At 43.2% G+C, this 21197-nt stretch overlaps 1 protein-coding gene across 24 annotated transcripts in view; it reads right to left on the bottom strand.

Moving 5' to 3' along the window:
* The window catches only part of RAD51B (RAD51 paralog B), a 682929-nt gene that overhangs the window by 111925 nt on the left and 549807 nt on the right, over positions 1-21197 (bottom strand). For 6 of the 24 annotated variants that reach the window (XR_010600605.1, XR_010600607.1, XR_010600606.1 and 3 more), the window contains exon 1: positions 1-21197. This exon is cut by the window's left edge and continues 7046 nt beyond it. The exons of the other annotated variants lie outside the window; for them this stretch is intronic. The gene's annotated coding sequence lies outside the window, so the exon portion shown is untranslated. 24 annotated transcript variants of the gene reach the window in all.

Raw genomic sequence — 21197 nt, 5'->3', positions numbered from 1 at the left:
ACTAGAGTAGCCTAATGAGCCCCCTGAAATTTGTCCTTTTCCCAGCCAGCTGGGGTTGGGTCACAGATCACTCTTTTCCAGGCTTACTGGTCCAATGCTAGCTGCATACCTACTCCATCTTCCCAGACACAGTTTGTCTGCCATTTTCTAAGCTGTCCTCTTGTTCTTGGCCCACATACTGTTGGCTCAAGTGCTTCCCTAATGGAATTTCCTTCATCCATCCTTCGTACATGCCCATACCACCTCTAGGCTCCTCTCTTGCAGCTTCTCTCTGACACTACAGGCATTGATCGCACGCTCCTGATGACATCATTCTACATATAGTCCAGCAATATAATCCCATCAGTGTCCTCAAACATCTCATTTCAATGTCTTGAAATCTTCTCAGATGCCTCTCTTTGGTTGCCCATGTCTCTGATCTGTATGGAAAAGCTGGTCTTATCACGGTCTGACCTGAAATTTACCTCTGAATAAAGTTACTGGAAGGGATTCAAAATGTCAGGGCATAACAAAATAATTCCCAAATAGGTCTCATAGAATGCTCTTGACATGCCAATGTCTACAGTCCATGCAAGCCTTTATTTTTTTCCAGAGCTGTTTTCCTACCATTACTTTCCTCCTTTCCTTAAAGGAGTAGAGACCAAGAAGGAAAAATTCCTGCATATGTAAGCACAAATGCAAAGGGACCCTCAATAAATGTCTCCCTTGTCAGTTCAGAGATTGACAAGATCACTTTGAAAAGCTATAAGAAAAAATCATCTCTTTAGGTCTCACAGCAAATATCACCACATGCCAGATCACTCCTGTCATAAACTGTAGCTTACTCCAACCTCACAGGACCAAGCAATACTGAAGGTGGCAGAGTAATGTGAGTGTTGTGAATCTGTTTTGGAACTTGGGATATAAGGGAAACATTTCTGATTGGTGTCCAGTGATGCCATAGCCCTGTCTACATTCCCTGGGAGGAATATCCTGGATACAAGTGCTTCCCTTATTTTACATGCTGTAAAGATATGACTTCAGAATACAAATAAGGCTCTCCAGGCAGCATGTTTCAAGGCCATTACTGCACCATCAAAAGATATGTCTTTTATCTCTGCCCAAGATGTGCTAACATCCTCCAGAAACCCTGTACATCAGTCTTTACAATCCTACCCAAAGAGTCCAAAAAACCACTAGAAATGCATTAATCATTGTGCTTTATTCAGGGATTGTCCTGAGTTTAAACTGTCTCTGTACCTGAGGGTTATCTAAGAAATTCAGTTTGTCAGTGGCCACTCCATGCCCAAGAGTTTTTCCATCCATGTGGTTTGCTGCTAACTGCATTTATAAAAGCATCCTATGCAAGTGCATTTAAATTCTACAATACTGCCATTTCATCCTTCCAGTACCTGGGATTAAGGCAGTATCTCCTGCTTGAGTTTAGTTTCTCTACAGTCTACTGTGAGTATTTAGAGAACAGCAATTGTGCACATACAGAGAGCTGACATCACTTGCATCAGTCTCACAGCCCTAAAAAAAGAGATTGCATTAAAAAACATGTCTAACTTCAGCTGTAACCTTAAACCCCCAGAACTCTGTGAAACTAGTACAAACTAGAGTAAATCAAACATTGTTCTTACCACCGGACCCACCCTGCAACTTTTTCCAATCAGGGAATCTAAAATTACCATATTTACAGCGTCTACAGCCAAGCCAAGTACAAAACAAGATGAATAGCTGTGACGCACAAGGCAGTGTGTAAAAGTATGCAGCTGGGTCTGTGAACAATATAGGCACTCTGTACTAAAGCTCATCTAATGCCTTTCACAGACCAGAGCAATAACAAAAAAAAAGAGAGGGGGGAGGAGAGGAAGGAGAGGAAAAATTCCAGTAAGATGACTGAAAACATAGCACAAATCCCAGGCTGCTCTGCTAATGGGCAATTGAAATGACTCACAAAAGGGCTAGTAGGGAATTCAATTAATTAGGGATGTGACTGCACTGAAGGGAGGAGGGAAAGAAAAGAATGCTGTGATACAAGAAACTCACTCCTCTCCATTCACTTAAGAAAAGGTCTATAAGAAAACCTCAAGGGAAGAAAAAACAAAGTTCTCCAAGGCAGGGCCCCCTGTTAGGGTACCATGTATAAAGGAAAAGGCCACAGTGAAATCCTCTTGGATCCATGTGGGGACAAAAGAATAGAATAGTGCATCTCCCTCTTTCTCTCAATCCTAGATTTCTAAAGAAAAATTTTCACAGTTAAAAGGAAGTAAAGGAATAAAATCTGTGAAATCAATCAACTCACGATCTGGACCTGCAGTTGCTAGTATTTATTTATTGAAGAAGTTGGAAGGGAGGGAAGGAAACAGGGATAGAGTCTTTTGGGTATGTTTATATGACGCTGCTAATGCTCCACAGTCCTGATGCACTCTCCTCTCCTCAAGAAATAATCGGAGGAGGTGATAGGTTACGCTGGGAAGAGGAGGATGGGAATCAAAATGGAGAGAGCAGCTGCTTGGCTGGAAGAAGGGAAAAGGTGATGAGGGAGAAAGAAGAAAAGGTTGATGGCACAGGGGATCAACAGAAGTAGGGGAGAAAATAAAGTGGGAAGAGATGGAGAGAAGGCAAGGGGAAAATGCAAGGTGAATTGGGAAAAGGTGGAAGTGGATGGGTGAGGGAGATGAGGAGAAAGGGAAAACAGTGGGAAAAAGAAAAGAAGAGATGTAGGGAGGAAGAAGGTGAATGAAAGAATTAGGATAGAGTATCACAATCAATTTGCAGTTAAAATCTGTAGTGACTGGTAAACTGAGACAGCAGTGTTGTTGATTCAGCAACCATATACCGAGAAACACTGGGGTCAACCAAAACGTAAAGGCTTAAAATTTATGTTAATGCTAGTAGTTAGAAAGTCTTTAAAAACACACACAACCTCCAAGCCCATTGTTAGGCAATACTTGGTGGTGGACTAATGGGGGGAAGAGGACTGGACTGAACTATTGGTAGTAGAGCTGGCTGGAAATTTTCTAACAAAACTAAATTTCATCAGAAAATGTCAGTTTGTTGGGCCAAAATGTTTGGTCAAATCTACTGCAGATTTGACCAATCTTTTGCTGAAACACAGGCAGCCCGCCAGCAGAAAGCCTGGCAGCCTTTGGAACCCTGGCTGGAGACAGGTCCTTGAGGGCTGTTAGGTGCCCTTGCTCTCCAGCAGAGACTAAGCCAGCCCCAGGACTCCTGATTGGATCTGAGGCACACAGAATTGGCTAGTCTCCTCGTTCCACTGGATTGACTGTGCAATAACTAATATGAAATATTGATGGTTACTGACCATCTCAATAAATTGATGATTACATCACACAGGTAGCACTGATTGTGGCCCCTTGCTTGCAATTTCAACACACAGGCTAAGGACCGGGTGGCCCGTGGAAGTTTAATATGCTCGCCTCCCTAGGGATCAGAGTAGAAGCATAGAGAAATGTGGGAGAAGCTTGCGATATGCTGCTGTTCAGGTGATTTCAGTCTCCGGGACTGTCTATCCCACACTTTTCACCAGCAGAAAAACATACAAATCAAACCATGATCCTCAGCCAATGAATTGGACTTTAATGTTATCTCCACTGCTAAATGAGTTTCAAAAGAGCAAAAGATTTCTCTGTGTGAACAGACTATATTTATTGTATCAGAGCAGACATGGTGTGCGAAACTGTCCGAGGAGAGAATTATTGTGTATTCAAGATGTGTTGAGTAGAGAAGAAGAACACACACCAATTAGGCGATATTGACAGAAACACCTTTATACTAGAATACTGGTGTCCACAAAGGGGGATTACACTAGTTTAACTACATTGTTTATTCTTTGCATGGTACCAAGTATCAGAGGGGTAGGATTGTTTATTCTACCAATTTAGTTAAATCAGTGCAAAAGTTAAGCATAGACAGAACGGCCCTGAGATGATTCCGATCTATGCCCCACCATGACACTATGGAGTGCTGCACTGCTGGAGGTGCCACCTTTTAGCAGAGACATAACACTGAGATCTAGACACTTGGGATCACAAAAGACCTCATGAAAGGTTTGCAAAGGTTAAGTTAACTTTGGTGTTCTGGCCAAATTTAAATTTATTCCAGTTTCTAACTGGCTGGGCAAAAATACCCCAGGCCAGGATCAGGGGCTACAGATATTACAAAAAGTGCCCATTCAATAGCCCTGACTGCCTACACTACAATAAACATAATATAAAAATTACCATGCAGCAATTTAAAAGCCAGATGAGCCAGCAAAGCCCCATAGCAAAGTCATGCTAGGTGGCCAGAGCCCCAGTACAAACAATACTCTGTTCTGTGTCAAAGCCCCATTCTTTACATGCCCTTCCCTCTCAAATGCCTGGTGTGAAACAGGCCCAGAAGGTCAATTTCAAATCTGAACTGCCCCCCAAAGTTTAACAGGGCTCTGTATAATTTTGTCCTTTTTATTGTGCCTTGATCTAATTACTCTAACAAAAATTACAGGCGAGGCCAACATGCACCTCGAAGCTATCTGGATTCGTTTTAGCTCCTTTAGTTGGAGGCTTCCCCTGGCCCACAGATAAAAAATGCTAAATGGAAAAGAGCTCACTCCTCTCCAAAATTAAAATAAATTCCTTTTATCTTTGTAATTAAGTCCCATCCCATATTCAACCAGCTGAGGGTGGCAAAGAATGACTTTTCTGTATTCCACAATGTCTTTCTCCCTCCATGGCCCTATTCAAAGTCTCTTGTACGTATTTAATCACCCATAGCCAAGCCCAGCTAATGAAATGGAGGGCCTTGCCCTGCCCTGACCCTGCTGCTATTGCTATTTTGGCTCAGCATGTCCTTTGCTTGCTAGCTGCAACAAAACAAGCAGGTTTTTCTTTCCTCACTGGGGTTTAAAGGTCCTGTTGCTGGCAGGCGGTTAGACTAGGGCCACTGCTGAAAATGGAATGAATGCCTACAAACACTGCAGTGCAAAACTACTGCAAACACAGAATAGAACACAGCAATGAAGGCCTAATGGCCTTGCCTTTGCTTTACAGAGGTCACTGGTCACTACTGCCCTGATGAGGGTCTTTTCTATCTAGAAGATCTTTAAACAAAATTAGTCAAACAGGTGACAGGGCTCTTTCATGAGGCCTTGGTATTCATGGCCTGGTCATGAGCACTTGCCACATCAGAACATGTTGTCTCTCTTTTGCCAAGGCAGTCATTTAAAAATATGCCTTGCCTTTCTTAGTTCCTTCAAAGAAGCGTAATCCCACTCCTGGACCTTAGGAGACATGGATGCTGTGATAGCCCTTCACCACATGATGTTGCTTGTGAGAATGGTTGACATGCCAATCAGAGGGCAGAAATCTGCTTCCAGTGTGTGATGGCACATGGCTAGATGCTGATTAACATGGTCTAAACATTTTTAGCCTACGCAAAGTGGCCACTGATTTTATTTGCCCTAATTTTCACATGCCTAACTTGAGACTACTTGAAGTGTGGAATACCCATAAACTCTATTTGAAGTCAACAGGATAGGGACCATCTTTTCATTTTGTGGTTGTACAATGCCTACCACAATGGGATCCTGGTCCATCAGTGGCTCCTACATGCGACCACAAATAAAAAATAACAAAATGGGCAAGTGCTCAGCCCCTCTGAAAATCAGGCTCAGAGTGTCTGACTCAACACTGTTACTCCAGTTTTGTACTCATGTAACTCCACTGAAATCAGTGGAGTCATAGCAGCATAAAACTGCAGTAATACAGTAATAAGGTCTAACCAAAAATCAATGCACTCGAAAACAGAGGCCACTCTTGAAAATTTCTCTCTTAACTTCCCCCATCCCCCACCCCATGTGGCACTGACAGGCCTCAAAGGCAGTCTTGTGAAAGGAGACACTGGACATTAGAAATGTGGCTTAAGTCCCTAAACCAGGTCTCTTATTATTAGCCTCTCTGCATGTACTGGAACAGACTTCAAAGGAGTTAGATCGGCATTTATGAGTCTGGTTCTTTGTCAGCTTAACTAAAACAAACAGGTTCAAGCTGCAACATTCTGTCAAGTGGAAGCAGTGGGAGCTTTAGACATCATTTGGGGGATGTAATTTTAAAAGCATGTTTGCAAGCACTAGAATTCACACAATATTGTCCTGTCATCTTTTGTTTAATATTGTTTATGGGATTTTTGTAAAGTCTCCTATTGGTAAAAGCTTCTAAAAATTATCTTGTCCCCCTCTTCGTAAAGGGGATAAACACTGGGCCATTTTCTGTGTGCTATTGCTTCTTTCCATCACCCTGACAGTCCAAAGGGGCCATAAAACTGCCCTATACAGGTGGCTAAGGGGGATTTTCCTTTGGCGTTGCCAGCTCTGTGCTACTCCTCATGGTGTAGGGGGTCTGCTGGGGGCATGGCCACCAGAGCTTACAGCACTCTGCTGATCCCCCTTGAGGGCTGTTACAAGGCAGCACAATTTAGAGCAGTCCCAAGGCCAGTTTAGCCCGTGGGGATCAGGAGAAGACAAAGGTGGTGTAAAGCAGCTTTTGCCCCGCCCCTCTCCTTAGCTCTGATGCAGCTGAGGACCCAGACCATTGACGTTTCCTCCCCAATTTTTCTAAAATGGAGCCAAATGCACATTACATAGCTGTAAAGTAATCACACACACAAAGAGTGTTCATGCTCTTTCCTGTTCCCTGGTGTCAGAGACAGGGATGTGAGTCATCATATCCAGAGGTTAGAGCAGGAGTCATTCCTAGTGGTTAGAGCAGCAGTCAGTAGCTAGAAACAGATGTTCAGGGTCAGAGCTGAAATCATATGCCAGGGCACCGGAGCCAAAGGTCAGAGCCAAAGTCAAAAGTCATGAATTGAACTCAAGGGTTATGATCAGGTTACCTGGAGTGAGGTAAAGCAGGAGCAGGGCTGGAACAAAGCAGAAGCACAACTGGGAACAAGCAAGCACAGCAGCCAGTGGAGCGATGGACAAATGCTTTGAGCAGCCACTGAACTACTGCTGTTCTTGGGCTTAAGAGCGGGTCTGCTGACTCTTCCTACCAATCAGGCAGTCTACTACAGACAGCAGTGCTTGTTAGGTTCCCTGAAGACTGGCTCTGCTGCAGGGCCCTGTTTCCAGACTGGCTCTGTTGCATGACCTCATTCCTGACACCTGGTGATGTATAGATTACTCCAGGCACTTTTGTCTCCTTGACTTTTACACTGATTGTCAAAATCAGTTGCACATACACAAAATGGGAAATGACTGCCTAGGAAGGAGTACAGCGGAAAGGGATCTGGGGGTCATAGTGGATCACAAGCTAAATTTGAGTCAACAGTGTAACACCATTGCAAAAAAAGCAAACATCCTTCTGGGATGTATTAGCAGGAGTGTTGTAATAAAGACACGAGAAGTAATTCTTCTGCTCTACTCTGTGCTGATTAGGCCTCAACTGGAGTATTGTGTCCAGTTCTGGGCACCACATTTCAGGAAAGATGTGGACAAACTGGAGAAAGTCCATAGAAGAGCAACAAAAATGATTAAAGGTCTAGAAAACATGACCTCTGAGGGAAGCTTGAAAAAAATTGTGTTTGTTTAGTCTGGAGAAAAGAAGACTGAGAGGGGACATGAAAACAGTTTTCAAGTACATAAAAAGGTTGTTACCAGGAGCAGGGAGAAAATTTGTTTTTTTTTTTAACCTCCAAGGATAGGTCAAGAAGCAATGGGATTAAATTGCAGCAAGGGCAGTTTAGGTTGGACATTAATAAAAACTTCCTAACTGTCAGAGTAGTTAAGCACTGGAATAAATTGCCTAGGGAGGTCATGGAATCTCCATCATTGGAGATTTTTAAGAGCAGATTAGAACAAACACCTGTCAAGGATGGTCTAGATCAGTGGTCACCAACCTGTTGATCCTAGAGGATCTCCCAGTCGATTGCAATCTCCGGTGGCGTAGTGTGGCTGCAGCTAAGGCACTCTCCCTGCTTACCCCGGCTCCATGCTGCTCCCGGAAGCGGACAGCGCAGCCCTGCGGCCGGGGGAGGGCAGGGGTCTCCACGTGCTACTCCTGCCTGCCTGCTACCACCCCTGCAGCCCCCATTGGCCGGGAGAGCTGCGGGGGCAGTGCTTGCAGAGAGAGGCAGTGTGTGGAGCCACGTACCCCTCCCCCCAGGGGCTGCAGGGGCGCGTTGGCCCCTTCCGGGAGCAGTGTGGGGCCGGGGTAGGCATGGAGCCTGCCTTAGCCTTGCTGCGCCCACCGCTGACCAGGAGCCGCTGAGGTAAGTGCTGCCCAGCAGGAGGCTGCACACCAAGCCTCATCCCTGAGCCCCCTCCTAGAGCCAGCACCCTGCACCCCCTCCTGCACCCCAACCCCTTGCCCCAGGATCATCCCAGAGTCTTGTCCCACACTGCAAACCCCTTGGCCCCAGCCCAGAGCCCACACCCCCTCCCGAATGCCAACCCCGAGCGAGCGACGGAGAGGGGGGGATGGAATGAGTGGGGTGGGGCTTTGGGGAAGGGGTAGGGCCTTGGGGAAGGGGTGGGGTATATCCTGGGTTGCCCTTAGATTCAGAAAGTGATCTTGGGCCTAAAAAGGTTGAAGACTACTGGACTAGATAATACTTAGTCCTGTCTTGAGTATAGGGAACTGGACTAGAAGACCTCTCGAGGTCCCTTCCAGTCCTACACTTCTATGATTATGTGGCCCTGAGTGTTCTCTCTCATTGCTAGAGGCCTTGACCAATGCTTGGAAGACAGAGTGCTATCACAGGACGCTGAAACCTGAGCTGCAGCTCTCCCTACCCCCTACACTGAGCAGGGAAGAGATCATAGAAACACAGAAATGTAGGGCTTGAAGGGACCTCCAGAGGTCATCCAGTCCAGCCCCCTGCACTAAAGCAGGACCTAGTAAATGGAGACCATCTGTGATAGGTGTTTGTCCAACCTGTTCCTACAAACTTCCAACGATGGGGATTCCACAACCTTCCTGGAAGCCTGTTCCAGAACTTAACTACTTTTATAGTTAGAAAGTTTTTCCTAATATCTAACCTACCTCTCCCTTCTGCAAATTAAGCCCATTACTCCTTGTCCTACTGTCTGTGGACATGGAGAACAACTGATCACCATTCCCTTTATAACAGCCTTTAACATAGTTGAAAACTGTTATCAAGTGTCCCTCCCAGATTTCTTTTCTCAAGACTAAATCTCCCCAGTTTTGTAAAACTTTCCTCATAGATAAGGTTTTCTAAAACCTTTAATCATTTTTGTTGCTCTCCGCTGGACTCTCTCCAATGTATTCACATCTTTCCTAAAGCGTGGCTCACAGAATTGGACACAGTACTCCAGCTGAGGCTTCACCAGTGGCAGTGCTGAGTATTGCAGGACAATTACTTCCTGTGTCTTACATATGACACTTCTGTTAATACACCCCAGAATGATATTAGCAATTTTTGCAACTGCATCACATTGTTGATTCATTAAGTTTGTGATCCACTATTGCCCCCAGATCTTATTCAGCTGTTCTACCACCTAGCCAGTTATTCCCCATTTTGTAGTTGTGCATTTGATTTTTCCTGCCTAAATATAGTATTTTGTACTTATCTTGACTGAATTTCACCTTGTTGGTTTCAGTTCAATTCTCTAATTTGTCAACGTCATTTTAAATCTAATCCTGTCCTCCAAAGTGCTAGCAACCCCTCCCAGCTCGGTGTCATCTTCAAATTTTATAATCATACTCTCCATTCTATTATCCAAGTAATTAATGAAAATACTGAATAGTGCTGGACTCAGGACTGACCCTTGTGGGACCACAGATACATCATCCCAGTTGTACAGTGAACCATTGATAACTACTCTGAGTATGGTCTTTCAACTAGTTGTGCACCTTTTATGTCTCTTGCTAGGTGTAACTCATTTTGTGCCTTTGCCCTTTTGATTTTGTCCCTACATGCTTGTGCTATTCTTTTGTACTCCTCCTTAGCATTCTGTCCATGTTTCCACTTTTTGTAGGGTTCCTTTTTGGTTTTCAGGTCATTCAAGAGCTCTGATGGGGCCATACTGGCATCTTACTATTCTTGATTTCCTTCACATGGAGAAAAGTGGCAGTTGTGCATTTAATATTAGCTCCTTTAGTAACTGCCAGCTCTCCTGAACTCCTTTTTCCCTTAGATTTTCTTCCCATGGGATCTTACTTACAAGTTCTCCGAGTTTGTTAGAGTCAGCTGTCTGAAAGTCCATTGTCCTTATTCTGCTGCTCTCAATCCTTTTTTCCTTAGAATGAAATCTATCATTTCATGATCACTTTCACTCAAATTGCCTTCCACCTGCAGATTCGGAACCAATTCCTCCCTGTTGGTCAGAATCAAGTCTAAAATGGCTGTCCCTTTCTCCGCTTTCTGAAACAAAAAATTGTCGCTAATGCACTTCAAGAACTTATTAGAAATTTGTTTTGCTATGTTACTTTTCCAACAGATGTTTGGGTAATTAAAGTCCCCCAGTACTACCAGGTCTTATGTTCTGGATATTTCTGTTACTTGTTCTAGAAATGCCTCACCCACCTCCTCTTCCTGATTTGGTGGTCTATAGTAGATACCTACTATGACGTCATTCCTATTTTTCCCTTTTTATCTTTACCCAGAGACTTCAACTGGTCTGCCTCTCACCTCCTTCTGGACCTCAGAACAAGTGTATACATTACTGATGTATAACACACCACCTCCTCCATTTTACCCTGCATGTCCTTCCTGAACAAGCTATACCCCTCCATACCAATGTTCCAGTCATGAGATTTATCCCATCAAGTCTCTGTGATGCCAATGAAGTCACTGGCTGTTGAATAAGCCAATATTCAATACTGGCTGTTGAATAAGCCCTATCTACGTAGCCAAATGACAAAATTTAACAACAGTTAAATCTGATTGTGGCTGATCCGATTATAAGATGATTTGGCCAGCCTGCATGGACAGGGCCAAACTTCTAAAAAATTAAAATTATACTTTAGTACAGTTTAGTAGATTGGGCTAACAGGTTTTGAGAATTTTTTTAAAAAAACATCCTTATAACAAATAAATTTGGCCACTGTCCAGAAAAAAATGTTATAAGCATTTTGGTCAAAAGCAAGTTTAGCTAGTTGTTTTAGCAGTGTGGATAAAGTCTTAAACTGCCTCCATTTTCATCTCTTCCTAGTAAAGATTCCTCCATAATTCCTGTTTTTCTTCCTTGAGTTTCTCAATTATTTTCTCTCTTCTCCACTGTCTCTTCACAGGGTATTTTCTTTTGAGCTATTTTCATTGTGTGTTTCCCTATATATTTATTTCCCTTCTTTTCCACATTCTTTTCCCTCTGACCTTTCTTGCTCTTGCTTTCCATCTATTCCAGCCCACTGGAACATATTAATGGCCCCTAACTCGGTCATTCCTACTTTCAATTTCCCTGTTCCTTCAACCTCCCTCTCTTCTCCTTCATACCCCTCTCTTCTTTTCCACTCCCTTCTTGCCCCCAATGCCCTCCCTCTGATTTATCCAACATGAGTAATTACATTCAGCATGCCTAACATTCCCCCTGCAGTTTCAACTGGAAACATTATCCCCAACCTACAAAATCATTGTCTATTGTTGCTGCCAACAATGGGTGGAAGGGCTACTGCATTTCAAGGGTGGGTGAGTGACCCCATTTATTTAGTTACTAAGTTGCTTTGGGATCCTCCTGAAAATCCATATGGGCCAGATCCTCAGCTGCTGTAAACTGATACAACTTCATTAATTTCAATGAAGCTAAATCAATTTATATAAACTGAAGAGCTGGTCCTATATAAATTTAATGTATTACAATGATTGGAAAACAGGAGTTACCAAAGTGAGCTAATAGCATTGTTCAAAATAATTAATACAATAAAGTCTTGATAATGTTTTTTTCTGAATACTGGTGATGGCCTCAAAAACTAGAGGATATAATCTAACAGTGTGGAAGCAAGGACTAAACAGGGAATTTGAGCAGTATTGTGTCTCAAAAAAAGAAAAATAAACAAAAGGAAGATAGGTTTAAACTACAATTTAAACAGGCTGACACGTTGGACTTTTTCCTGTATCTAAACATTTCTTACATGCTCAACTCTCCATAGTGCATCTGAAGAGAAAGCTTTCTTCTGGCTAGTATTCCCAGCTAGACTGCTGGCATTAGTCGCTCTTTTGTAAAACTGCTGATGCTCTGAAACTTGACTTGTGGAAAATCCCTTCATCATTCCAGGTGAACTGGTGGATTAAATGAGTTCAATGTTGTGGATTGTACAAGAAGATCAATGGCAATTGACTCTATCTAGGAAGAAACTTTCAGGTATTTAGTCTGAATGTAAAGATACAGGAATACTGAAGTCAAGGTCTGATGAGGAGTTGTATTATACATAGTAAACACATTGTACAATTTTGTGTATATACTCAGGCTACCCAGGATAGAAATTACGTAAAACTGTATTCTATTTATTTTCTGTTGAAGTGTAATTCCGAATAATAATCTGATCTCGTTATGTATCAATATTATTCAATTATTCTACACATAGATGGAGTAGAGCTCAGGACTGAGAAGCTCCTTAGAGGTGATTCTATGTAAACAGCATATGGATCAAGAAAGCAATTTCAGCACTGCCCCTTTATGAGATATTTGTCTCAGTCATAGGTCAGTTATAGTGGCAATGGGCTGGTAGAGAAGTAAGTGCAGGATTCAGGTCCAAAGACAAAGGAAGAATAGGTACAGTTTGTTTAGGGCAATTAATTATTTAATTTTATAGACCCAGGGAAATATCCATGCCTAGCTTTAACATCCAGACAGCTGGATCACACCATCAAAACTGTTCTGGAAATATCAGGATAGATTCATAGATTCTAGAACTGGAAGGGACCTCGAGAGGTCATCGAGTCCAGTCTCCTGCCCGCATGGCAGGACCAAATACTGTCTAGAACCATCCCTGATGACCATTTATCTAACCTACTCTTAAATATCTCCAGAGATGGAGATTCCACAACCTCCCTAGGCAATTTATTCCAGTGTTTAACCACCCTGACAGTTAGGAACTTTTTCCTAATGTCCAACCTAGACCTCCCTTGCTGCAGTTTAAGCCCATTGCTTCTTGTTCTATCCTTAGAGGCTAAGGTGAACAAGTTTTCTCCCTCCTCCTTATGACACCCTTTTAGATACCTGAAAACTGCTATCATGTCCCCTCTCAGTCTTCTCTTTTCCAAACTAAACAAACCCAATTCCTTCAGCCTTCCTTCATAGGTCATTTTCTCAAGACCTTTAATCATTCTTGTTGCTCTTCTCTGGACCCTTTCCAATTTCTCCACATCTTTCTTGAAATGCGGTGCCCAGAACTGGACACAATACTCCAGCTGAGGCCTAACCAGAGCAGAGTAGAGCGGAAGAATGACTTCTCGTGTCTTGCTCATAACACACCTGTTAATACATCCCAGAATCATGTTTGCTTTTTTTGCAACAGCATCACACTGTTGACTCATATTTAGCTTATGGTCTACTATAACCCCTAGATCCCTTTCTGCCGTACTCCTTCCTAGACAGTCTCTTCCCATTTTGTATGTGTGAAACTGATTTTTTCTTCCTAAGTGGAACACTTTGCATTTGTCTTCGTTAAACTTCATCCTGTTTAACTCAGACCATTTCTCCAATTTGTCCAGATCATTTTGAATTATGACCCTGTCCTCCAAAGCAGTTGCAATCCCTCCCAGTTTGGTATCATCCGCAAACTTAATAAGCGTACTTTCTATGCCAATATCTAAGTCGTTAATGAAGATATTGAACAGAGCCGGTCCCAGAACAGACCCCTGTGGAACCCCACTCGTTATGCCTTTCCAGCAGGATTGGGAACCATTAATAACAACTCTCTGAGTACGGTTATCCAGCCAGTTATGCACCCACCTTATAGTAGCCCCATCTAAATTGTATTTGCCTAGTTTATCGATAAGAATATCATGCGAGACCGTATCAAATGCCTTACTAAAGTCTAGGTATACCCCATCCACAGCTTCTCCCTTATCCACAAGACTCGTTATCCTATCGAAGAAAGCTATCATATTGGTTTGACAAGATTTGTTCTTTACAAATCCATGCTGGCTGTTCCCTATCACCTTACCACCTTCCAAGTGTTTGCAGATGATTTCCTTAATTACTTGCTCCATTATCTTCCCTAGCACAGAAGTTAAACTAACTGGTCTGTAGTTTCCTGGGTTGTTTTTATTTCCCTTTTTATAGATGGGCACTATATTTGCCCTTTTCCAGTCTTCTGGAATCTCTCCCATCTCCCATGATTTTCCAAAGATAATAGCTAGAGGCTCAGATACCTCCTCTATTAGCTCCTTGAGTATTCTAGGATACATTTCATCAGGCCCTGGTGACTTGCAGGCATCTAACTTTTCTCAGTGATTTTTAACTTGTTCTTTTTTTATTTTATCTGCTAAACCTACCCCCAATGCTATATGTCTCTACCTATATACCTCAAACTTGAACAAAAGAAAGATTATTCTTTGAGGTGAGAGGGGGAAACTCAATTTGTGTGGTCTATTCGGTCCTTGGTTTTTCTGGTAGGTAGGGATCCAACTATTGCTCTTGCGATGGTGGTTTTTGTGTTGTGGGATCAGAAAGAAGACTGTTCTACTAGAGACTGGGATGAGACCAACTCACTTAACATTGGCCACTGAACAGTGACTTTTGATCCCTACTGACGTGGCCTGGATTCAGACTTTAGGTGATGGCTCTGTAACCCATTACCAAGTCCCCAAACCAGCCAATCCCTGAAAGACTCAAACATTTTCATTATTTTTATAGCCAGAACTGACCCCTTCTATTGAAAAAAGAAAATAGTAAAAAAGTCACACACACACAAAAACTTTAACGAACATACAGATGACATCAAAAATCCTACATTGGAGGCGTGTTTGGCTAGACTACAGATGGAGAGAGTTCATATGGTATGTAGGAAAGGATGTCAATGGACTCTATGCTAACTTCAAATAGATTCCAACTCTCTTATCTAATCAAATGAGCCTTTTAACAGCTGATGTATCAGGGCAGTTCTTTGAACCACTTCAGAAGACACTTGTTAATGCTAAATAATAGTTCTCTTGGCAAAGATGAACTTGATCAGCAGCAAAGATTGTTTCCAAACAATGACCCCCAAAAGTTCCCTTTTGTTTCTTTTTTCAGACCACTACACAAAATGTTACAGTATATAAAATATCTTGCTCTATTCTGCTGACATTTGTTTTCCTCTCCACCATTATTTCTTGAGCTTCAGGAGGTGCTTCAGTAATTGTTTTGTGCCTAAAAAAGAAATGCTCCTGCTTTCATATGACAACATAAACAATTACCGCTTCCCAGTTCCAGACCACTGTCACTTGTCGTACACACTGAAAAGCTAGCACTTTCCTCCAATCACACAGTTTCTTAAAATTGTAACTACATTAATAATAGAAAATAAATAGCACTGGCTCAAGTCAGATATAGTGTTAAGTGCTCCACGAGGGTCGTGCACCCAGCTCTGCATCAGCGCATCAGTTCTGATGTACATCAGGTTCCCTTTGATATTTTGGTTCTGGACTCCCATAAAGTTCTAGTCAATCCTGACCTGCAACATCCCACTATTCCAGTCCTGCACCCCTCACCTCCCAGTTCTATCAATACACATGACTTACTATTATTCTAATCAGCCACAGATGGGCATGCCTTTTACAGACAAATAAAAACAGGTCCTTGCCTAAAAGATCTTCCAATCTAAACAGACACCTCAGTTCTGACCCGCAGAAGCTCAGGGTCTTTCCTAAGCAGAGACAACCAATTGTGCCCAATTTTGCAGTAGTTTTGTGCTATACACAAATTGGAATTAGGAGAAGATTCCCAAACTCATTTTCATTTGTGATGAGGATTGCAAACCCAAATCAGCTCAATCCTCCCTTCTGCCTCCAAATTATAATTTCAGTTGTAGCTGCTGAAGTTTGCAAACTGCACAATGAGCAAACTCCCCTTGTGCAAATCAACGTGTCCACTCTTCTTTCCGTTTTACACTTAGCACCAGTCCACAACAGTTTTCCTTTCCCCAGTCCCTAAACTCAGTCTTTGGAAGCTTTGCTGTTGCTAAGGAGGCCTATGGATATTTTCTCTCAAATGATCATGAGGGCTTTGTATGTATCCTGAAGTGACACTCAGCTTTTCCTATGTGTGCTCAGTTTCTGTCATCACAACATGCATCCCAAGGTAGACCTTGCATATCGGAGTCTTTAATCCACTACATCAACTCCTTCCCAGAATTGCTTGAACTGCTGTCCCCATTTCACCTGAGTCCTAGGAGAGCCCCCAAAAACTCCACAATAAAGAAAGGGACATAGTAGGGCTGGATGATTAGTCAAGGCAGGTAGTGTTGGGATGAGGACTTTCTATATATCCTCACAAAGAGTGCAGAGACAGCTCTTCGCTTTTCCAAGCTCCAGGTATCACACTTGGATTCCAAGCGTGAAAAAGCAAACAGTGGTGTGCTGAATAGTAAAACAGTGGAGTGAAAGATAATAATTGCATTAAGCAATGGTTCGCGAGTACAAATTGCAAAAATCAAATGAAAGGCTCATGGTAAACAGATCCGTGGCTATAGAATAACAAATGTCTGTGTTAGTATGGGCTTTCATATTTTTCTTGTCAGCAGCAACAAGCTGCATAAATTTGCAATTAATCATTTCATCAAGCATAACCCTGGCCATACTAGGAAATGCAAACTTACCTCTGACCCATCACAACTGACATGTGAATGCCACTAATTCAAAACACTGCCCTTCATTGAAGCAGACAGCAGCACAAACATCAGTTTTACACCTAGCCTCATAAAATATCTTAGTGTCAAGGACAGGACTCACCAACATTAATCTAACATCATATCAAGGCACAAGTGGAGTGGGAGCACACCTCACAGCACCAGGCAACAGTCTATCAGAATTTACATAAGAACACAAGAAAAGCTGTACCGGGTCAAACCAAAGGTCCATCTAGCCCAGTATCCTGTCTACCAACAGTGGCCAAATGCCAGGTGCCCCAGAGGGAGTGAACCTAACAGGCAATGATCAAGTGATCTCTCCCCTGCCATCCATCTCCATCCTCTGACAGACAGAGGCTAGGGACACCATTCCTTACCCGTCCTGGCTAATAGCCACTAGTGGACTTAACCACCATGAATTTATCCAGTTCTCTCTTAAACTCTGTCATAGTCCTAGCCTTCACAACCTTCTCAGGCAAGGAGTTCCACAAGTTGACTGTGCGCTGCGTGAAGAAGAACTTCCTTTTATTTGTTTTAAACCTGCTGCCTATTAATTTCATTTGATGACCCCTAGTTCTTGTATTATGGGAATAAGTAAATAACTTTTCCTTATCCACTTTCTCCACATCACTCATGATTTTATATACCTCTATCATATCCCCCCTTAGTCTCCTCTTTTCCAAGCTGAGAAGTCCTAGCCTCTTTAATCTCTCCTCATATGGGACCCGTTCCAAACCCTTAATCATTTTAGTTGCCCTTTTCTGAACCTTTTCTAGTGCCACTATATCTTTTTTGAGATGAGGAGACCACACCTATACGCAGTATTCGAGATGAGGGCGTACCATTGATTTATATAAGGGCAATAATATATTCTCAGTCTTATTCTCTATCCCCTTTTTAATGATTCCTAACATCCTGTTTGCTTTTTTGACCACCTCTGCACACTGTGTGGACATTTTCAGAGAACTATCCACGATGACTCCAAGATCTTTTTCCTGACTTCTTGTAGCTAAATTAGCCCATTTATATCGCTATTAACACTAAGGGTGACAGCAAGACTGAAATCCATTTGGTACTCTGAGGGGTCAGGCAGAATCTCAAGGGTCAACACTGGATCCCTAAAGAGAACATGGTGCAAAATACTATAATGAACCTGCTGGCTCCTTCATGAACACTGTGTTAACCCCCAGCGCAATATCCATCCAGTAAAGGGCTCCATACTCCCTCCAGCACAGGAAAGGAGTGTAGTGCCTGAGGTCAGAGGGGACTTGGCTTGGGAAGGAGTCAGCAGGATAGTAGGCTGGAGGCAGAAGCCTGAAGCTGGCTGTGAAGAGAAGATCAGGCAGCTTAGGAGCTGGGATTGGAGGACTGAAAGCCAGGATATCAACAGTCTGTTCTTGATAAAAGGGCCAGTGGTAGCTATGATGGGTATATAGCCAGGAGTGGCCAGCAAATAGAGGGGGGAGCAGGGAGATGAGGCTGCACAAAATGAGTTACTGAACAAAAGGATTGGACTTTGGGAGTATCTAGACTGCAACTAAAAATTTGCTGCTGGCTCATGCCAGCTGACTCGGGCTTGTGGGGCTCAGGCTAAGGGGCTGTTTAATTGTGGTGTAGATGTTCGGGCTCAGGCTGCAGCCCACACTCTGGGACCCTCCCACCTTGTAGGATCTGAGAGCGCAGGCTCCAGCCTGAGCCCCAATGTCTACACTGCAATTAAATCGCCCCTTAGCCAGACCCTGAGTCAGCTGGCATGGGCCAGCTACAGGTTTTTAATTGCAGTGTAGACATACCCTAAGAGGGGGATCTGCAGGCCAGTGTGTAATACCCTCCAGGAGAGGGGTTGCCAGGAGTGAGTATCCCTGGCACTAGCTCGGGGAGCCCCACCTTCACACTCCAGTACTGGACTGCCCCTTATGGGCTGGGTCATTCTGGCAGTGAAGGCATACCATGCTATTAAACATCTGGGGGTTGGCACGCCATAGCACTCACAGCAACTCCTGAAAGTGAAGTCATTGACAATATATTCTGTACAGTGACACAAAGCACAGGCTTGTTTGTAGGGCAACGTGCACTGCAAAAGAAACTACAGGAATTTCGACGTGCACAGGTGGTAAAATCCATGGCTGCACTAATTGCCAGGACAGCAGTAGAGAGAATGGAAGGGCATGTCTGAACTGAGTCTCACCCCAGCGCTAGATCTTTGCAATGTAACACAGGGAGGCAACGTTTCATTTCCCAGAGTCTGACAAATACACAGTAGGGATTAAAAAAAGCATTATTAGGTTAATTTAAAGAAATAGCAACATTTACTTCCCTCATAGATTCCCTTACCACATAAGGACAGGATGGGCCAGCCACTGCTGTGTGGCTTGCTCCAAAAGCAAAGATGTATTTTTAAAGAACCCATAGCTGATAAGAATTCTATTGGCTCTTTCTGAATAAACATACCTTTTGAGACATGCTATTTCTACAAAGACAGGCTGGCAGCCCAAAACTGAATCTGATGTATAATCCTATGATAGTCTAGTCAGTTTTGCTTTTGCTTTTCTTGTCACTTTCACATTCTGGTCTAGTGAAACAGCACAAAGGTACTGTGGTTGAGTTTCTAATACTTCAGGAACAGTTTTAAATCCCTAAAATCTGTTTTAATTGTCATTTTAAAAAGACCATACACATATTTATATTAATAGCTTTTTAAAAAACCTCTTTGGCCTAAAATAAATTTATAATCTCTTTAATTTTTCCAAAAGGGGGACAGTGTTCATGGCTCACCATCGTTTTAAAACATGCCTAAGTGTGCAAGTTTCTTGCTGCATAGTGTCAGCAGCCTGATTAAAGAGCCAGCAACACTACACAGACCAGTTTTAACAAATTCCCAGTGAAGTATCATTTCCTTTCCCTCCAAAACAAATTACCCAAGATACAGGACTATGTATGGTAGATGGGAGCCCATTTCTGCAATCACATTAACTTTTGCTTAAATTGGGCCCTTAGTGTTTATCACAATTCAAAAATTCAGCTTCTCCACGGGCACTTTACATGAGAGCAGTTCAAGAGAAACACCCAGCAGTGGGGATGCCATGTAATCTAACTCCTGACTTGTAAACCAAATTTAATTATGTAGGTGGAATTGCAAACACTTGAGGGCCCCCCAACCCTGCTTCTTTCTTCTCCTGGTAGCATATTAATGTCTTTAAAGAAAACAGCTGCCTTTCCACATGCTGGCTAGGGCCAAAATCAGCTGCCCCTCCAGATGTGAACACCCAGACACAAACACAGTGCCTCCCCCCACCCCCAGTAATGTGAGGCGTGTTAAAGGGAAACTGGGCACTGTGCTGGATGCTGCACTTGAAAAGCTTGTCTTCCCAGTCTGGCACAGAGGGGACTACTGTTCTTTTTTTAAAATCCTCTGCTCTTAGCAACATTTGTTTTTCTAACTGGTTCCCAGAAACCTCTTGGGGGCTCCAAACTCAGAAAAAGTAATTACTGCATTACCTTGGCCTCAGCCACAATGTCAACCTTGTTAGGCTTCGTCTGTGGAGACAGCCAGATTCAAACATCTGCTGCTGCAGCATTTATTTGATAAGCCTCATAGTTCACTAACATAAACCTGATCCTGCTGACCTGAAGGAGGATGAAAAGAATGGGGGGGGAAGAGGGGTGGAGCAGTCAGATGATCACATGACCCACTGGCCCAGCAGTGTAAGGCCCTTTTTCCTTGGAAACTTCCATTTCTTCGCTTTCTTGTTTCCCCGCAAAAGCTTCAGGGAGTTGCTTTTGCCCCTGCAGTTATGCAAGCAGATGTGGAAGGGACTAGGATTCCCATGCCTTATGATAGATTAACTGACAAGCACAGGATCAATACAGGAATTGTTCTAGCTCTGGCTGCATATGGGGCCTTCCAAAGCAGACAGAATGGCTACACACACACACTTGTTGGCATGGTGGCATGTACTGAAAGGCTAGCTTACTAACAAAGTCCATTAGTTAACAGCAAGGGGGGAGCAGGGGTTGGGAATCACTAAAAGCAACAGATTATAAAGGTTGCAGGGAGTGGGAGTGAAAATCTACATTCGATTCTTATTTCCCAAAGGGTCTTGTTTTCTTGTACAGTTAAGAAAGAGGAAATGAAATAAAAGGGTTGCGCTCTCTCTCTCTCTCACACACTCACACTTGGGAAAAGACAGAGGAACTAGGGGAAAGAGGGGGAAGAAAGGGGGGGGGAAATTACTCCTAGTGATTTGCTTTGTGTCAAGCAGATGACCCGTACCTGCTGATAGTGGGGGATGGGCACAATTTAATTCGGCAGCCCCACAGAACAACTCAAGTCATGGCCTTCCCCCAGACAGAGCTCCCCACCTTACCCTCAGTCTCCCTTCCCAGAAAGCAGTGGCCCCTCCCTACAGCTCCCAGCTGTTG

Source organism: Chrysemys picta, chromosome 4, assembly GCF_011386835.1.
Source record: "Chrysemys picta bellii isolate R12L10 chromosome 4, ASM1138683v2, whole genome shotgun sequence".
Lineage (NCBI taxonomy): Eukaryota > Metazoa > Chordata > Testudines > Emydidae > Chrysemys > Chrysemys picta.
Note: the sequence above shows the minus strand (reverse complement) of the source record. Positions and strands in the feature narration are given on the sequence as shown.